This window comes from Ciona robusta, unplaced genomic scaffold (genome assembly GCF_009617815.1).
Source record: "Ciona robusta unplaced genomic scaffold, ASM961781v2 AP042741.1".
Lineage (NCBI taxonomy): Eukaryota > Metazoa > Chordata > Ascidiacea > Phlebobranchia > Cionidae > Ciona > Ciona robusta.
Genome location: NW_028323120.1, coordinates 302126 through 314323, shown reverse-complemented (window position 1 = coordinate 314323; position 12198 = coordinate 302126). Strand labels below are relative to the sequence as shown.

At 38.8% G+C, this 12198-nt stretch overlaps 1 pseudogene; it reads right to left on the bottom strand.

Moving 5' to 3' along the window:
* Window positions 1–5568: 5568 nt before the first annotated feature.
* On the bottom strand, window positions 5569–8340 carry LOC149724128 (52 kDa repressor of the inhibitor of the protein kinase-like; annotated as a pseudogene).
* Window positions 8341–12198: the final 3858 nt, after the last annotated feature.

The window sequence follows — 12198 nt, the reverse complement described above, 5'->3', positions numbered from 1 at the left end:
CACGTGTGCGCTTTTTCCTGTAACCTTGCCTTTTCGTTCACCGTTAGTTCCTCGACTGTTCTCTGCAGTCACGTTTGGTTCAGGCGACGTGGTAGAACGTACTATTACTCGCAACGCGTGTTTGTGTTGCAATATCTATTTACTTTTATATTTTACATTTCTAACTGTTTTAATTTCCATTCTATTTGAATAAGGGTTTTAAATAAAAAGAACAAATCGAGTCAATTCATCACAAACGAGTCAATTCATCACAAAGATCAAGTGGAAAGAGATGCCCAAGACGCAACCGTCAAGTTCAGCAGAACCCGCCAGGTTATAGCATCAATCTCCCGACATTCTGGGCCATCAGACCCACAATTATGGATTGCGCAAGTGGAAGCGCAGTTCAACAACAAAAACATTCAGGATCAACGAACAAGGTTTGATCTGGTTGTTGCATCGCTCTCGCCTGAATACGCCGCAGAGGTGCGAGATATCATAATCTCTCCACCTGAAGAATCTCCATTTGATCGATTAAAGGAAGAACTGGTCAATCGCACAACAGTGTCTGAGAGAAAACGGCTCCAACAACTTTTATCTGCCAAAGTATTAGGAAATCGAAAGCCGACACAGTTTGGAAACAGTTACTTGGCCAAAGTAACGTAGACAGCGCTATTTTAAGTGAACTCTTCTTGCAAAGGCTTCCCGCTAATGTGCGAATGATCTTAAGTGCGAACGAAAGTTTGGCTTTAGAAGATAAGGCCAAGATGGCTGATAGCATTATGGATGTGATTCCATCGTCAGTGAACTCGGTTCTCCATGAGAACCAAATCAACGCCCACAAAGAAAAACCTGGTGTTGGTGCTATTTCCTTCGAAGCGAGACTCGATCAAATAATTAGCCGCATCGAGCGTCTGGAAAGCAAATTGAGCGACGCACAGAGGCAACCACGCACCAATTATGGGTACAATTCGCGACGACAAAGTTCCACTTCCCGCGTCAGGCAATTTTCCAAGCAAGGCGAAGTTTGTTGGTATCACCGGAAGTTTGGCGAAAACGCCCACAAATGCGTAGAACCATGTCAACATTCGGGAAACGCAACGAAGAGCAGCCAGTGACGACGTGTGCTGTTCGTAATAGGCAAAGTCGTCTATTTTATGTCTTCGATAAAATTAACGGGTTGAAACTACTCTTCGACACCGGCGCGGCGTTATATTTGATTCCCCCAACCTCTCAAGAGCGACTACGCGGTGACAATGGCAGAGTTCTGTCAGCAGCTAACAACTCTTCAATCGCTGTATTTGGAGAACGGTCACTGACTCTCAACATTGGGTTGCGCCGGCAATTTAAATGGATATTCACGGTAGCAAATGTGCGCCATGCCATTCTAGGAGCGGACTTTCTTCACCACTACGGTTTACTGGTGGACATGACTTCTTTGCGACATATTGACGGCAACACACACCTGTGTGTCAATGGATTTCCCTCAACATTGTCATCAATTAACCCAGCCCTCCTCCCAGCATCAACCAATCCATATGAAGACATTGTACGACAATTTCCAAAGGTAATGCAAACCTCAGCGTACGACGGTGTTATCAAGCATACCATCACTCATCAATTTTTAACTTCTGGTCCTTCTGTGGTTTCGCGACCAAGAAGATTGGCTCCAGAACGATACAAGGTGGCGCGTCAAGAATTTCAGCACATGCTGGACCTTGGCATCATTCGCGCATCGTCGAGTGATTGGGCTACACCTCTACATATGGTACCGAAGCAAGATAGCAATGATTGGCGGCTCTGAGGAGACTATCGAAAACTCAATGCCATCACCAAAGCTGATCGATATCCAGTACCACATATACAGGACTTTTCGGCATCCCTTCATGGTTCCAACGTTTTCTCCAAAATAGACCTCATTAAAGCGTACTATGAAATTCCGATGCATCCGAACAGCATAGCAAAAACGGCGATTACAACTCCGTTTGGCCTTTTCGAATTCAACCGAATGTCTTTCGGCCTTAGAAATGCAAGCCAAACGTTTCAACGATTCATCGACCAGGTGTTGCGTGGTTTAAACTTTTGTTACGCATGTATCGACGATATCCTCGTTGCAAGCAAAACAGAAGAACAACATAAAGAACACCTACGTCAGCTGTTCACCCGTCTTGTGGATTACGATGTTGTGATCAATCCAGCCAAGTGTGTATTTGGAAAAAATGAACTTACATTTCTTGGACACTTGGTCAATCAAGATGGTATCCGTCCTGTACAGAAAAAGGTTGAGGCAATCACACAATTTCCATGTCCATCCTCTAAAAAACAACTGCAACGATGTTTAGGCATGGTCAACTTTTACCACCGTTTTATCACAAACTGCGCACACTTGGTGGCTCCACTGAACAACATGCTGAAAACAACGTCAGCCAAGGGAAAAGCGACTTCATCAGAAAAAAACGCAGCTAAATTGGGATGATACCACACTAGCGGCGTTCGACAGAGTAAAAGAAGCGTTAGGATCTGCAACTCTACTAAATCATCTGAGACCAGGGGTGCAGATAAGCTTAATGGTGGACGCGTCAAATTTAGCAACAGGAGCGGTGTTGCAACAACATATTCAAAATCAATGGCAACCAATAAGTTTTTTCTCTCGGAAGCTGTCAGACACCGAAACCCGCTACAGCACTTTCGACAGGGAATTACTTGCCATTTATTCTGCCATCATACATTTTCGTCATCTATTGGAGGGACGAGACTTCACCGTGTACACCGACCACAAACCGTTAACTCAGAGGCTTTATTTGCCAAACCTGAACGCTATTCTCCACGTCAAACACGACATTTGGACATAATTTCGCAATTCACTAACGACATCCAACACATAAAGGGAGAACAAAACGTTGTTGCAGATGTATTGTCTCGACCAAATGTTCACGCTGTGCAATCGCATGACCCCATTATTAATTTTCAGGAGATGGCAAAATTGCAATTACTGGATAAAGAAATACAACATCTTAAGAATCAAAACATCACTTCTCTCAATATTGTCGACCTTCCTTTATCAGCAAGCACATTAAAATTAACATGTGACACTTCCACCAAGAGAAATCGACCAATAGTCCCAAGATCCTTGCGCAAAACAATCTTTCACAATCTTCACTCAGCGTCTCGTCTCATCCTGGAGTCAAGGCAACGCGACAACTCATCACCTCGCGCTACGTATGGCCCAACATACACAAAGATCTAAAGAAATGGGCCGATGAGTGCATCTCGTGCCAACGTTCGAAGATTCACCGCCACACGAAAACACCACTTGGAACATTCGACACACCAGACGCAAGATTTACATTTTCGTCATCTATTGGAGGGACGAGACTTCACCGTGTACACCGACCACAAACCGTTAACTCAGGCTTTATTTGCCAAACCTGAACGCTATTCTCCACGTCAAACACGACATTTGGACATAATTTCGCAATTCACTAACGACATCCAACACATAAAGGGAGAACAAAACGTTGTTGCAGATGTATTGTCTCGACCAAATGTTCACGCTGTGCAATCGCATGACCCCATTATTAATTTTCAGGAGATGGCAAAATTGCAATTACTGGATAAAGAAATACAACATCTTAAGAATCAAAACGTTACTTCTCTCAATATTGTCGACATTCCTTTATCAGCAAGCACATTAAAATTAACATGTGACACTTCCACCAAGAGAAATCGACCAATAGTCCCAAGATCCATGCGCAAAACAATCTTTCACAATCTTCACTCAGCGTCTCATCCTGGAGTCAAGGCAACGCGACAACTCATCACCTCGCGGTACGTATGGCCCAACATACACAAAGATCTAAAGAAATGGACCGATGAGTGCATCCCGTGCCAACGTTCGAAGATTCACCGCCACACGAAAACACCACTTGGAACATTCGACACACCAGACGCAAGATTCAAACATATCCATATGGATATTGTTGGACCGCTGCCTGTTTCGAATGGTTTTCGGTATATATTAACAGGTGTTGATCGTTTTACGCGATGGCCTGAAGCCATACCAATACCTAATATCACAGCAGAGACAATCGCGCGAACATTTTTTAACAATTGGAATTGTCGTTTTGGCGCACCTGCAACCGTCACCACTGACCGCGGTACTCAGTTCGAATCAGAATTTTTCAAACAATTGATGATGCTTACAGGTAGTACCCGTATTCGTACCACAGCGTACCATCCAGCAGCGAACGGTCTGGTAGAGAGAATGCACAGACAATTAAAAGCATCTCTCAAAGCACAAAGCACACCTGAACGGTGGTCCGACAATTTACCACTCGTTCTTTTGGGTTTGCGTACCTCCTTTAAAGAGGACATTAAGTCGACGGCGGCTGAGTTGGTATACGGCACCGTGCTATGTTTACCTGGCGAATTCTTTTCTTCAGTTAATGCTCCCGATACTGACCCAACTTTGTTTATTTCGCAATTGCGTCGTTCCATATGTCAACTACGTGCTACCAAAACTTCGGATCATTCGGTTCGACATGTTTTTTTTCCCAAAATGTTAAGTTCAGGTTCATATTGTTTTGTTCGCGTTGATGCCGTAAAACGTCCATTGCAACAACCCTATAAGGGGCCATATAAAATTTTAAAACGCAATGACAAACATTACACCTTGGAAGTTAACGGACGCAAACAAACAATAACGATCGACCGTTTAAAACCTGCCTTTTATGAAAATAACTCCCTGGTTTTTCCAACGGATTCCACACCACCTTTACAAATACCTGCACCTGTAACTGTAAAACACAATGTAACCAAGTCCACCGTCCCAGTTGTTGTAACTCGATCTGGGCGAGTTGTGAAGTTTTCCAAACATTTTACTTCTTATAAATGTTCGTAAATGTAGTGCTTGTTTTGTATTTTTTTCGTTCCCCGACTCACTGGGGGGGAGTTCTGTGGTGTTTCATTTTTAATCAATTTAACTATGTTCTTTATCGTTCTCAATCTGTCCCCGCTATTGTTTTCCGTGATTTATACCGTCACGACTCGGTGAACCCACGTGTGCGCTTTTTCCTGTAACCTTGCCTTTTCGTTCACCGTTAGTTCCTCGACTGTTCTCTGCAGTCACATTTGGTTCAGGCGACGTGGTAGAACGTACTATTACTCGCAACGCGTGTTTGTGTTGCAATATCTATTTACTTTTATATTTTACATTTCTAACTGTTTTAATTTCCATTCTATTTGAATAAGGGTTTTAAATAAAAAGAACAAATCGATAAACACGATCTCCCAACGCTTCAAATTTAAATTGCACTACCCTGAAAATACTATTATTCCCAACAAAATGCATTATTTGTTTTTGTACCCTCAGTTCATTCAACAAATCGGTCCATTGCTTCACTTTTCATGTATGCGATTTGAGTCCAAACAAAGTTTTGAAAACCATCGTTTGGACAGGTAACAACTACATTAATGTGCCGGATTCAATTGCAATGCACCATCAGGTGGAACCAGGGACTTTTAGCGCCGAAAACACACACAACAATAATGTACAAGAAAGGTCATAATCGAGCGAAATGAACGCCAAAATACTTAGCCTACACTACAAAATCCAATCTGCGGTTTTTACTGTTTGCAAAACGGTTAATAATAGCATCTGGATCCATAACAATATCTCTGTGCTGGTGCATTAGAGCTAGACCACTGAGCCTTTCCTCGCCCATATTGTTTCTTAACCAGGTTTTGAGCGATCGCAACGATGAAAAACTCCTTTCTGCTGAGGCAACACTGATAGGTAGAGTGAACAAGATTTTAAGAAGCAAGTGAACGAGCATATACACATTTTCATCACACTGTTCTAAAGCTTCTTTCAATGTTATTGGGAAAACTTGGGCCGTTTCAGCAGAACGTCGCCACTTTTCTTTCCACAACATTATTTCCGAATGAAGAGCAGTCTCTAAATTTGTTGTATTCGGAAGGAGACCCTCATACTCTTCATAAATAATTTTTGACAATTCCTTTGTCTCCATCTTCAAACAATTTCTTGGCAATAATGAAGTTAAATGACACGATGACAAAGTTGATGATGAAAATCTGTTTCCAAGGTCCTGAATTATCGATTCTAACATAGGATTGTAAATAATCCTTCTGTAGTATTCCTCGGTGGATGTGCATTTTACATTTGCTCTAAATATTTGTCGGCCAGTAATTCTGGGCAGATCGATTGTAATCTCCAGTTCGAACAACACTTCCTCTGCACTTTTATATATCCGCGAGAATTCTTCTTCACAGTTTTCTCTTCGTGCTTGTAAGATAGATTTTAGATCTGCAACATGTGTAGAAGCGTCACAAAAATCTAGACTTTTTTTCTGAAACAACCTGCTAAGAGGAAGACATAACGCAAATACGGATAGTTGGCTGTACAAAGTAATCACAAATTCAACATTTTTAATTGACGTTATTAGTGCTTTAGCTTTAAACGATATTTTCGCATCATCCCAGCGAGATATATATTCCAAGGCCTTTAGTATGTTGACCAGCTGACCAACAAACTGCTTCAAAGATTCTGATCTCTCCACCCATCTGATTTCGCACATCCCAATTAATTTAGCTTTGGCCACGTTTAATAACACGCACTTTCGTTTAGCAGAAGCGTTGAAGAAAGCAATAACTTCCTTGATTATTCCAATTGAGTTTCCAACGCTTGATACAGAAGATGTCTTCGACATTGATAAGTTGAGTGCGTGGTTGAAGCACGGACACCTTGTTGCGTTGACCGCCACCTTTTTTATTTCAGCTACTGCTCCTTTTTGTTGTGAAAACATTAATGAACATCCGTCTGTTCCAACACCCACACAGTGCGACAAATTCAAATTTAGTCGTTTCATTTCTGTGATCACCAGTTGACCAAGTACTCTTCCATTTACTTTTGGTTCAAAATCCGTTGACACGCCTTCAAAACAACTTTCATGCACATCGCAAAAACCAATAAAATCCTCACGTCTTTTGTTGTCATGCACATATGCCACACACAACGACAATTGTGAAGAGTTTGAAATGTCAGTCGTTTCGTCGAATATTACACAGTAATATTTGGCCTTTTTTACTCTTTCGAGAATGACACTTTTAATTTCCTCTGCGCAACAGTAAATTAACTGGTTTTGAACAGTTTTACTGATGTATGTTGCGTTGGCCGCTGCATTCTCTAGATGACATTTCAGCGTAGTATCGCCACCAGCAACTCTGTACCTTAGAAGTTCTCTAAAATTGCCTTCGTTGACCAAAGGTTTTGCTTCTTCAATAATTCCGTGCCCGTGGTCTCTATGTCCCCGAAAAGCTATGTTCTGCCTGCCCAGTAACAAAATGGTTTCGACGATAGGTTTTAATCGCTTTCTATTTTCCTCAACTCGCTGAAGTCGATGCGAGCTAATTTTATTGGCGATGTCGTTCCTCGGTTCAAAAAACGTCCGCAAAAAGTCCGTTGCGGCTTCGACAGCATCTCTGTGATATTGCTGCTGTTCGTGTTTAACAAGTTCACCGTCCTTGCCCAAAAGTTTTGCGAAGAGTCTCAGGGGTGCTGTTACAAGTTTTTTTAGGTGCACCTGTTTATTGGATCCTCCCATCCCGCCGACAACAAATAAACAGCAGTACTTGCAAAAAATCCCTTTCCCAACATCCGAATAGACAAGCCAAGGAATTTTTTTCAAATGTGAGTGCTTTAAAAATCTTTTCTCAATCTTTCCCTGTTTTTGATGTGTTGAATGAGGCAAGACAAAATCATCGGAAGGAATCCAAGGTGATTCCAACAATTCACACTTCGTTCTGTCAGAAATGTTGCATATATTCCCGACATAACATCCTATGTCATTGGATCGCTGAAAGGTTGGCGGATCCGCCATTTCTTCTGTTGTCACTTTTCTCGCAGTCAGACCCTAAAGTTGAACAATGTGCGCTTTCACCAACCACATTCTCGCTGCTATTTACAAGGCATTCTCGCTTTTTAATAAATCCATCTAAGGTTGCTTGATACTGATTTCGTTTCATTTTGTACGAATTAAAATGCAACAAGTAAGCAACTGCGTATCTGCTTCTAAGTTCTAGGTTAAAATTACCACGTAATCGCTTTTTAATAAATCCATCTAAGGTTGCTTGATACTGATTTCGTTTCATTTTGTACGAATTAAAATGCAACAAGTAAGCAACTGCTTATCTGCTTCTAAGTTCTAGGTTAAAATTACCACGTAATACGGTATATTTTCATAACTAATCAGGAGACAAATGCATGCCATTGTGACGGATAAATACGATACTGTGACGTTTCACGATACACAACAAGATAGCCCACGTCAGGTCAAAGCCATAGAAAACCTGTTTATGATTCGTGTTTTTGTGGCAACTACAACAAGCGCATACTTTTTTTTAATTTAAAAGTTTTTTAATGTAAAAGTGCATACTTTTTTTTAATTTTTTTTTTTTAATTTTTTTTTTGTTCTACGGCCAGGTCTAGGGGGGGCGATCGCCCCATTCGCCCCCCCCCTAGATCCGCCCCTCGGTGGAACTAAATTTTTTTTTCAACTGCTTAGACTAATGAATCTTATGAATCGAAATTCAATTGGAGTCGCGACCTCATCATTGCAGTACATGCAGCGATATTACACACACACACATACATACAAATGTAGCCCACGTCAGGTCAAAGCCATAGAAAACCTGTTTTATGATTCGTGTTTTTGTGGCAACTACAACAAGCGCATACTTTTTTTTAATTTAAAAGTTTTTTAATGTAAAAGTGCATACTTTATTTTTAATTTTTTATTTTATTTTTTTTTTGTTTTAATTTTTTTTTGTTCTACGGCCAGGTCTAGGGGGGGCGATCTCCCCATTCTCCCCCCCCCTAGATCCGCCCCTGGGTGGAACTTGCCACTAAATTTTTTTTTCAACTGCTTAGACTAATGAATCGAAATTCAATTGGAGTCGCGACCTCATCATTGCAGTACATGCAGCGATATTACACACACACACATACATACAAATGGGGCGAATATACAATGTAAAAATCAATAAGAATTAAGTAAACCTGTGCGACCAGGGGTTGCTACGATAAGCCTGTTTGAGTGGAGAGGTTATTTTGTATCTGAGTCTTTTAATTGTAGTTTTTCAAATGTTTTTGTTTTGCCAATTGTTTTTTTTGTATTTTGAATAAATTTTTGAATTTAGTTTTGACTACCCATAACCTATGTTTTATAAATTCTTTATTATTCCAAATATATTTGTTTTCATGATCTAGTTTTGTTTTGCTATTTAAAATTTTTGTTATTGTTACCAACTTGATTAGTCCAATTTGTTCTTCTTGTTTGCTTTGTGGGATGTTATATACTATAAGTTTTTTGTCAATATCGCATTTATATTTAAAGATTTTTGATCCGTATTTACTTATTTTCCAAAATAGATTTTGAATTATATTGCACTCAGACATTATGTGTAATAGATTGTCTTTGTTTTCACTACAGAATTTGCAATTTGTTATTTGAATTTGGCCGTTATAGTAATCAAATGCAAAATTTTTAAAAAAATCTCCAAAGAAAAAGGCGTTATTTGCAATCTTATAGTTTATGTCGCGCTCAATATTTGTAAAAAAAGGTTTAATTTTTTTGGTAACACAATTTATATTTTTCCATGGGATTATTTGTCCTTCAAGCTTTATTGTATTTTCGAAGGTTGTTAGATTTTGTAGTGCTCTATGTTTTGGTTTTGATTTACTACTTCCCATGTAAAGTTTTGTTTCTTTAATTCTAAAAAATTGTGTCTGATTACTTTATATAGAGAATTTGGTTGTGATGTATTCCGAAGCGCTCGTTTATTAATTTCATGGTTGATCCTAGTTGATAGCGTGACCATTCGTGCCATAACTGTCTATATTTTCTAATTTTGTTAGTGCAATTAGTTTATTTGTTATTTCTGTTATGGCTCTTCCACCTTCTTTTAATAGATATTTTTGTTAGTGCAATTAGTTTATTTGTTATTTCTGTTATGGCTCTTCCACCTTCTTTTAATAGATATAATTTCTTACGTTCTATTTTCTCGAATTTTGGTGGTGCCCAAATGAATTTAAAGATCTTTTTAATGAAAATATTCTGGTGTAGTTTTGAGAAATTTATGTGTTTGCCAGGGTGCAGAAGTTTTGGGATGATGAGTGTATTAATTAGTATATTTTCCCCATTTAGTGTTAGTTTCCTTTTTGTGTGTGTGTTAATTACTGTTTCAAATTTCTTTGATAGCTTTTTCCCAATTTTTGTTTTGTATGTTCTGTTTGAAGCTAAAAGCAATTCCAAGTATTTTGACGTTTTCTTTTATATGATTTTCCAACCTAATTTTTCCAAATAGAGTTGTCGGCTCGAAGATATTTGTCAGTATTTGTGTTTTATCTAGGTTTATTAATTGACCTGAAGCGTTTTGATAGTCTTGTAGTTGAATGAATGAATGAAATTTATTTCGTCCCTTCGGTCACGATAGCGAAGAACAAGAGAGTTGGCAAAAGCGAAAAGACAGGTAGTAACGGTAAAACAACAGTTGTTAAAACACGCTTATTGATAAAAAAGAAATATTGTTTTGGTTAAAAGGCGTGACCGTTACACCCTACAGACGATACAATGTGAAAATTAAATAAATAACGTTTAATTAAACATATTAAAGTTCTAATTTGAAGAAAAGTGTGCGTAAGGACACACCCCGTACAATGGGGGGAGTCGGCCTTAAAGAAGATTGATCCAAAGATTGGAGCATGATGAAAAAACAAAACCCCCAAAAAGAAATTCCACCAAAGTTTACAATAAACAGTTTCGAGTGCACACTTATGTGGGATTTAGAATCAAGTGCATTTACATTAATACACATCACAGTATAAATAAACATTGGAATAGAAAATAAAACAAAAAAAAACAATCATAATAACAAATAAACAAGAAACAAAATGGAAAAGGGGCAACAAGTATAAATTCGGATTTGTTGCGAATTGTTTGAATTTGTTCATTGTTGTTGTGGATCAATCCTTGTGATGCCTGGAGCTCGGGTTCATAAAGGGTTCCTTCGATTTTGGTTTACACCTGCAATTTAAAGTATTTGTGGGCAGTAAATCTCTTTAAGGTTTGCTTTGGAATTGAAAAGTTAGGAAGAATAAGATGAAAAAGTAAGGAAAAAATATATAAACAAATATTAAAAAGAAGAGACCATCAACAGAATTGAATAAATAAAAATAAAAAAATGAGCAAGACTGAGTGACATGCAAATGTGTGTTATATAACAATAATGATGTGAGCTACAAAAATAGTAGCTTGATGGACAGAGTTCTATTAGGGCCGGCACAAGGATAATTAGGAAATTAAACAAACAGAACACCAGTGTGCCAACGGCTTGCCAAGTAATAGTACTCATGTCGGTGTGAACACTGAAAATAATGTGCAACAAATTATGGTGATAGTGAATGTACATGCTGCAATAGAGTAAAAGTCGGAACATGCAAATGATACAAAAGTAAAAAATTGGGAGTTATGGTGTTTCACAGTGGTCAATTTAAAATAAATCAAAGTAATAAATCAAAGTATAAAGTGCAACAATGGAAAAATAGTGCTGTGTGACATTGTAGTTATTTATAAAGGAAAACTTTAAAGCACAATATTATGTGGTTTGACATAGAAAAGAGAGCGAGAGGGTTTTGGGTTAAAGGGAAAGAATGAAAATGTGTGTTAGGCCGAAAAGGTTAATATGGGGTAATATAGTGAATGTATTAGTAAGTATTTAAATTAGTGTTTGTAGGGAGTTTTTCAAACATATGTTGTTTGACCGCACAGACAAATTTTTTTAAGGTGGCCATTTTACGGATTTCTATTGGTAAAGAAGACCAGAGTTTAGGACCAATATATCTAATGGATTGTTGGGAGGTAGTCTTGGCACAATAGGGGATGGAGAATTTGGCTTGACTTCTAGTTATTCGTGTAATGTGTGATGGTTTATGGGCGATGGAATGAAGCAGAGCTGTAGGTAGTTTATAACTGTTACATTTGTACATTAGAGTGAGAATTTCCAGCTCAATAGGGGATGGAGAATTTGGCTTGACTTCTAGTTATTCGTGTAATGTGTGATGGTTTATGGGCGATGGAATGAAGCAGAGCTGTAGGTAGTTTATAACTGTTACATTTGTACATTAGAGTGAGAATTTCCAGT